The sequence below is a fragment of the Misgurnus anguillicaudatus genome, chromosome 24 (assembly GCF_027580225.2).
Source record: "Misgurnus anguillicaudatus chromosome 24, ASM2758022v2, whole genome shotgun sequence".
NCBI lineage: Eukaryota > Metazoa > Chordata > Actinopteri > Cypriniformes > Cobitidae > Misgurnus > Misgurnus anguillicaudatus.
In genome coordinates, this window is record NC_073360.2 from 31832629 (window position 1) to 31838830 (window position 6202).

Below are 6202 nucleotides of genomic sequence, written 5' to 3' on the forward strand. Positions count from 1 at the left end.
TACAGATTCTGAAATGAGCTGCGAAACAATGTTGTAAGTATGACATGTATGAAGATGTACAAAAAAACAGCCATATAGCTAACAAACAGGTTATGCGGGTGTATCTGCATACCAGCGTTTAACAAAGTCACAGGTAACACTGGAGAGGCAACATTCTTAATTGCTATTTTTATTTATTTATTATTAGCACAGCTGCATGTAAGCATGAACTTTACACACATACTAATACAAGCTAAATGCATTAACATGCATTATCAGATTTCAGCATATTCTGCTTTGGTCACGGTGTGTATTCATCAGACAGCTGGCTAATGCTGATTTCAATACGAGACAAGGCCGAAAGGTTTGTAACTGCACAGTTTGTACACAATGTAATGTGTGCCACCTTGCATTCATTCGGCAGAAATAGGAGTGGCAACTAATGAAAAATTACGCAGGTTACACCCTACCACTTTAAATCAGTGGTTGGCTTAGACACTAAAAAATGCTGGGTTGTTTCAAACTAAACGGTTGGGTTATAAATAAGCTTTTATAAATAAAGTTTGTTGTTACACAACTATAGGTTAAAAACAACCCAACATTTTTAGAGTGGGTGTATACATGTCTTTGGTCTATCAAAGTATAACATTTATTTTACATATACAGTACTGTGCAAAGTCTTAGGCCACCACCACCAGACTTGTTGTTTTAGAAGTTTTAATGTCCATCCATATTTATTTTCAATATATTTTATTAAGATACAAACAGAAAATACAAGAAATATGTACAAAAAAATAACTAAATGTCTTCTTTAGGCATCGTCTGTGTTTACTGTGATCTCTCTTGGCACTAAACACATCTTGAGCGTTTTTGAGCAGAATGAAGTTAAAAGACTAATTTCTTTAAAATTAGAAATTAAGATTTAATTTTATTTAGGTTTAAGAGATCCTGCAATTTCCTGCTATTGCTCAAGTGAAAGGGGAGTTTGCCCTAAAAACTTGACACATCAGTTTACATTTTTATACAGTTTTTAATACTATATACACATTTCTTGTATTTTCTGGATGTATTGTATTAAAGAGACTGAGAAACAATTTTATGAACACTATAACATTGCAAATACAACAAATCTAATTCTGGCATGGTGGCCTAAGATTTTGCACAGTACTATATTTACTTATATTTTCAATATAAGATCACATGATTTTCTCAGTGGCTTTGGAGCACTTCTGGATCAGAAATTAATTATTCAAAACACTTTGTTCAACCTCCACCTCATCAAGTCAGTTGTACACAATATAAAAGCAAATTCTCATTGTTTTGGACAAATTGCAAATGCCTGATACAATTATACAGATAATTATGTAAAATAGTCTACTGTATGCTACATATTTAATTGCTCATGTCATTTTCATCAAAATACATTATGATTTCTGTTGAATACTCTTACACCTCAAAACATTTAGGAATTAGTTCATCGTACAATGCATGTTATGCAAAATTGTTGACCTTTCTCTGATGTAACTACAGAAAAGTAAAGTTTTAAATCAAGTTTTACAGTTTTTTACAGATGCTAGGACACTTTTCTCAATTAATAGGTCACTTTTGCAAAACTCTTCACACAGTTCTCCTAACCAACTTTCAGCTTGGCAAAGCAGTTCATTTCACATTCAAAATGCACTACAAATACCAAAACACTTTATTCAGGTCTCAAATAAACTCATTCTTCCAGATCACTAGCAAAGGTTAACAGCCAACAAACACACTTTGTCACCCACAAAACAATGACCTAAAAAACACTAACAGCATGTAGCATCATACAATGTTTTCTTGTGTAAAACAAGGACACATCTCTGTTTATAATTCACTGCAATATATATGGTACTGGAATGAATCAGACATGATGCAGAATTCTTCAATATTTCATGTAGTTTATTTTAAATTTTTCGCACTGAGTAATTCCAGAATACAATAAGTTGTATACACACCATTTACTGATACATTTAAAATAGTAATGCTAATCTACTCGGTCTTCTCCCTTTGGCCAATTGTTGTACATTTAATTTTAAGATTTAAAATACATTTTATTAAAATATTACTTATTATTTTAAACATAAGTTTAACAGTTTTGAAAACAGTATGTAAGCATGTGCAAGTTGGCATGTATGTATAAAAGTATTGAGAAATGTGTCCTAGCGTCTGTAAAAAACTGTATTTTAAACATAGGTTTAACAGTTTTGAAAACGGTATGCATGTGTACACTGAAAAAACGAACTTTTTGGTGCAGTAATATTTATTAGATTAACTCTCATAATTTCTACATAAAAATAGTAACATTTATTGAGAACTTGATTTTCCTAAGTAAAATGATGATAAATACACAATTAATTCATGTAAAAAATGAACTGTGTGGGAATAGTAAGTCTTATTAGATATTTTCTTGTATTATTTAACTGTTTTAGTCACTGCACATAGTCCTAAAATAATTAAGTAAATTTTAATCAAAAACTTTAGCAGATTCAAGTAAAAAATCTTAGTTCATTTTACTTAAAAATGTTAAATCCATTAAACAAAAAAAATCTAAGTAAAATTTACATGTTGTAAGGAATACCCACAATTCTTTGCGCCTGAATATTATTATTTTTTAAGCTTTATCACAGAATAAGAACTGATAAGAACTATTTGTTAGCAAAATGTCATAAAGATTTAAGCTCTTATTATTGATGTTGTTTTGTTGTAAATAATAATTTTGTGAAGTCACCGTTCAGGTGATCAGTGTTTCTTTACATGAACCCTGTTCAGAACATTGTATTGTAATTCTCTCCACAGTGCTGATAATGCATGTCAGAAACACAGTTTGTGTGCGTTTCTGTTCCGAATCAAGTTTGTTCAATGACCGACTTGTTGTCAGTCATGAATTTAGTGTTATAATGCAATTTATAACACTAAAAATAACTAGGTCCATAGGAATATGTTAAAGAAAATAACAAACAGAAAATACGATTTATTTAATATTATTAGGACAGCAATGCTTCAATTTAAAAAAAAACTAATAGACTTTACCTAAACGATTTAAATAAATCTAACTTCTAAATAAAATAATTAAGTAACATTTAATTAATTATTTAACATATGTTTTATCATGCAATTTTAAGTAAATTTTATTTGATTTTAGTAGGTAAGTTTTACTTATAAAAAAGCAGTAAATTTTACTTAAAAAAAGTTCGTGCAAATTGTTACGAGGATTTTTTTAAGTAAATTTTACAAGTTGTTTTTTTTCAGTGTAAATTGGCCTGTATGTATACAAAGTTTTGGCAGTTGTTGTGTCTGAATGAGAAAAGAATTCATGAAATTTGAGAGATGTAGTTATTGAACGCATGTTGTGCCAAAGCAATTATAATTGATCCTCAGTTTAGCCCACATAGACTTCTGTTGTGCTCACTGTGTGAAGAGTTTTGCAAAAGTGACCTATTGAGAAATGTGTCCTAGCGTCTGTAAAAAAAACTGTAAATATCAAGTTTTAAAATATCAAAACTCTTTGGTTATTTTTTAGCGTGACGCTAATGGTCTAATTAGATTTAAAGGATTATGCTAAGCTATGCTAAAAGTGTTACTGCTAGACCCGGAGATCAGCTGAATGGATTCCAAAACGGTAAAAATCAAATGTTTAACTTTAGGGGAGCTGGAAAATGAGCTTATTTTCAATAAAAGTGGAGTGTTTAACTGAAAAAAAGTGAATTTTCTGTGTGTGAACTGAATTTTTCCACAGTTTACATCAGAAAATACTGTCAGATAATTGTGTACAGTTGGTATATTGACAAAATGGCTAAATATTTTGACTGTCTTGTTCATGAACAATGACACACTTTTGAGAGGATTTTGAACAAGTTACAGGCTTTTTCCATGATGTTGTGCAGTTTGTACGAATTGTTCTCAGAAGTGCACGCATTTTTTGCATAATGCACCAAAGCGACTGAGAAAAACTGTAATAAGAAACCTCAAACAGAGGTGGTTCACACCCCACAAAATCCTTTGGTCGCTGCTGGCATATCTTGATGGAAAAAAGTAAAAAAAAATTGTGAAATGAATGGCAGGACAGTTCATCGTTTAATAACCGCACATATGTGAGAATTAACAATAAGCCCACACAATGATTCAATTGTTCCACCAAATCTTAGTAATAATGTTACAAGTAGGATGTGAACATAATGTGTATAGATATTGATATAGAGTCTGGTTTAATATGGAGAAAGAAGTATAATAAAAGTAATAAATATAAATACAACAAATTTTGAAAATAAGACAAATGAAACAAGAAATGAACAGAGCATGCAAAATCTGGATTCGCCATTTACTCCATCTGAAAACAGAAAAGCAGAAGTTATATTAAGTAAGTTAAGATATTGAAAGAAATGGTACCAAAATTCAACAAAATTAGAAAAAAACATTTTCTGCTACAAAGACTTTAACGTCTATAATCTTTATGTGGAAAATAAACCTTCAGAGGGTAAAAGTAGGAAAGAAATTAAAATAGCTTGGATGCAAAACCCTCTAAGTGCATCTGACATGTTTTCTTGTAAATTAGCATTTTTTTTATCATAATTCACTTATGTTTAGGTTCAGTAATTTCACTTTAGTTGCAATAAAAATGTTATTAGTCAGTAACTAAAATGCAGTATTTTCACAAATCTCCTCCTCTCCTCCTCTTACCTGTAATAGTGGTGGCCAGAAGTGGGTACTGTTGAGTAACAGTTTCGTTTTCAATCTTAAAATATACAAAAAGTTGTGTCCCGGTTCCATAGTCCTGTCGAGGAGTGCCATTAATCTTGCAGATATAATTACAGCAGAACGTTCCCGTATCGTTCATTTCCAGAGAGTTCAAAGTGAGACTTGAGCTCCAATGGCTTTCGTTACTGTCTTCACAATGTCTACCACTAAACTGGGAATGTTTGTCGACTCTGGTATATGTCCCATCTCTGTCCACGGTGTACCACTGTACACGGCACCTGGAGACGGTCTTCTGTACATCTGCATGAATCTGACAATGTATGGTGATGTTTTCTCCAGGTGTACCGTAAACCTCAACTGGCCACTGCTTTACCCAGTTTTGAGGGAGACCATCTCCTGAAGGACAAAGAAAAAGATTGGCACTGTAACAATGGCAATGCACTAAGTCGCTTTGGATGAACGTGCCTGCCAAATGCATAAAAATTATTATTTCTTTTCATTGTCTTTTTAAGGAGCATGACAATCATGGTCACTTTAAACTGTATTTTAAACTGTAAATATAAAATACAGGATTGGGACGACATAAACAAAAGACTTACCACAGCAACAAGAAAGTTAGACACATAAAAAACAACAGTTACAATAAAGCCATTCTCTGAAAATATAGACACAAAGACACAAAATAAGTGTGTTACCTGAAGGACAAAGAAGAGTAAAGATAAAAGCAGCAAAGATAACATCATGAAATAACATCTCCTTCACTCCCTGTAACAGAAAAAAAATATTAACAACAATCTCTGTTACTTTTAGAAATAAATAGTGAAACACTTTTGTTGTTGTTGAACGCACCTCAGGTCTTCTCTGTAATAAGGGGGCTTCTCCTATACTTTACCCTCATTGTAGAAAAACATTTACATGTGACTCAGTGTGGTGGGTTTCACACATTTGTTTTTACATCCTGTTGTAGATGATCTGTAACTTGCAGCTCATTTGCAAGTTACAGATCCTAAAGTGCTGTCTGATGCTGCTGATACTCAAAATAAAGACATGTTATATCTATAAAATGTTTTTAAAGCAACAACTGTTTGCAGGGCTTTGCTGTAAGTTGACAATAGATGACAGTGAGAGTGAATAAAGGAAAATGAAACAAAAAGATTGTCTTTCTTTTATTATGTAATAACAGGAAATACATGTGCCTTTGAAACACCACAACTGAATATTCAGTCTAAATGTCTAAATTGAAGAAATAAACTAGTATGAAAATCAATATATTGTGATTCTCAAGTCAATACTTAAAAAGGAGATAGAAAACAGTTACTCTGTAAAAAGTAAAAGATGGATCAACTTAAAAAAAAAACTTTAATTTTTAACACCTACAAATCTTAAATGTTTGCTTTTATTTGAAAGGTTGTTTAATTATTTTATGTGTTACTAATTTAAGTAAGTTTCTTTCACCTTAAAGGTGTAGTGTGTAAATTGTTGCCGCATTTAGTGG

General features: G+C 31.6%; 1 long non-coding RNA gene across 2 annotated transcripts; it reads right to left on the reverse strand.

Moving 5' to 3' along the window:
* Positions 1-3738: 3738 nt before the first annotated feature.
* LOC141361576 (uncharacterized) lies at positions 3739-5953 on the reverse strand. Of its 2 annotated transcripts, XR_012367703.1 has the most exons (4): positions 5557-5953; positions 5403-5472; positions 4690-5103; positions 3739-4339 (listed from the first exon to the last, which is right to left on the reverse strand). It is a non-coding gene; the product is annotated as an uncharacterized lncRNA (long non-coding RNA). The 2 variants fall into 2 exon arrangements; XR_012367702.1 differs by having other exon boundaries at positions 5403-5945.
* Positions 5954-6202: the final 249 nt, after the last annotated feature.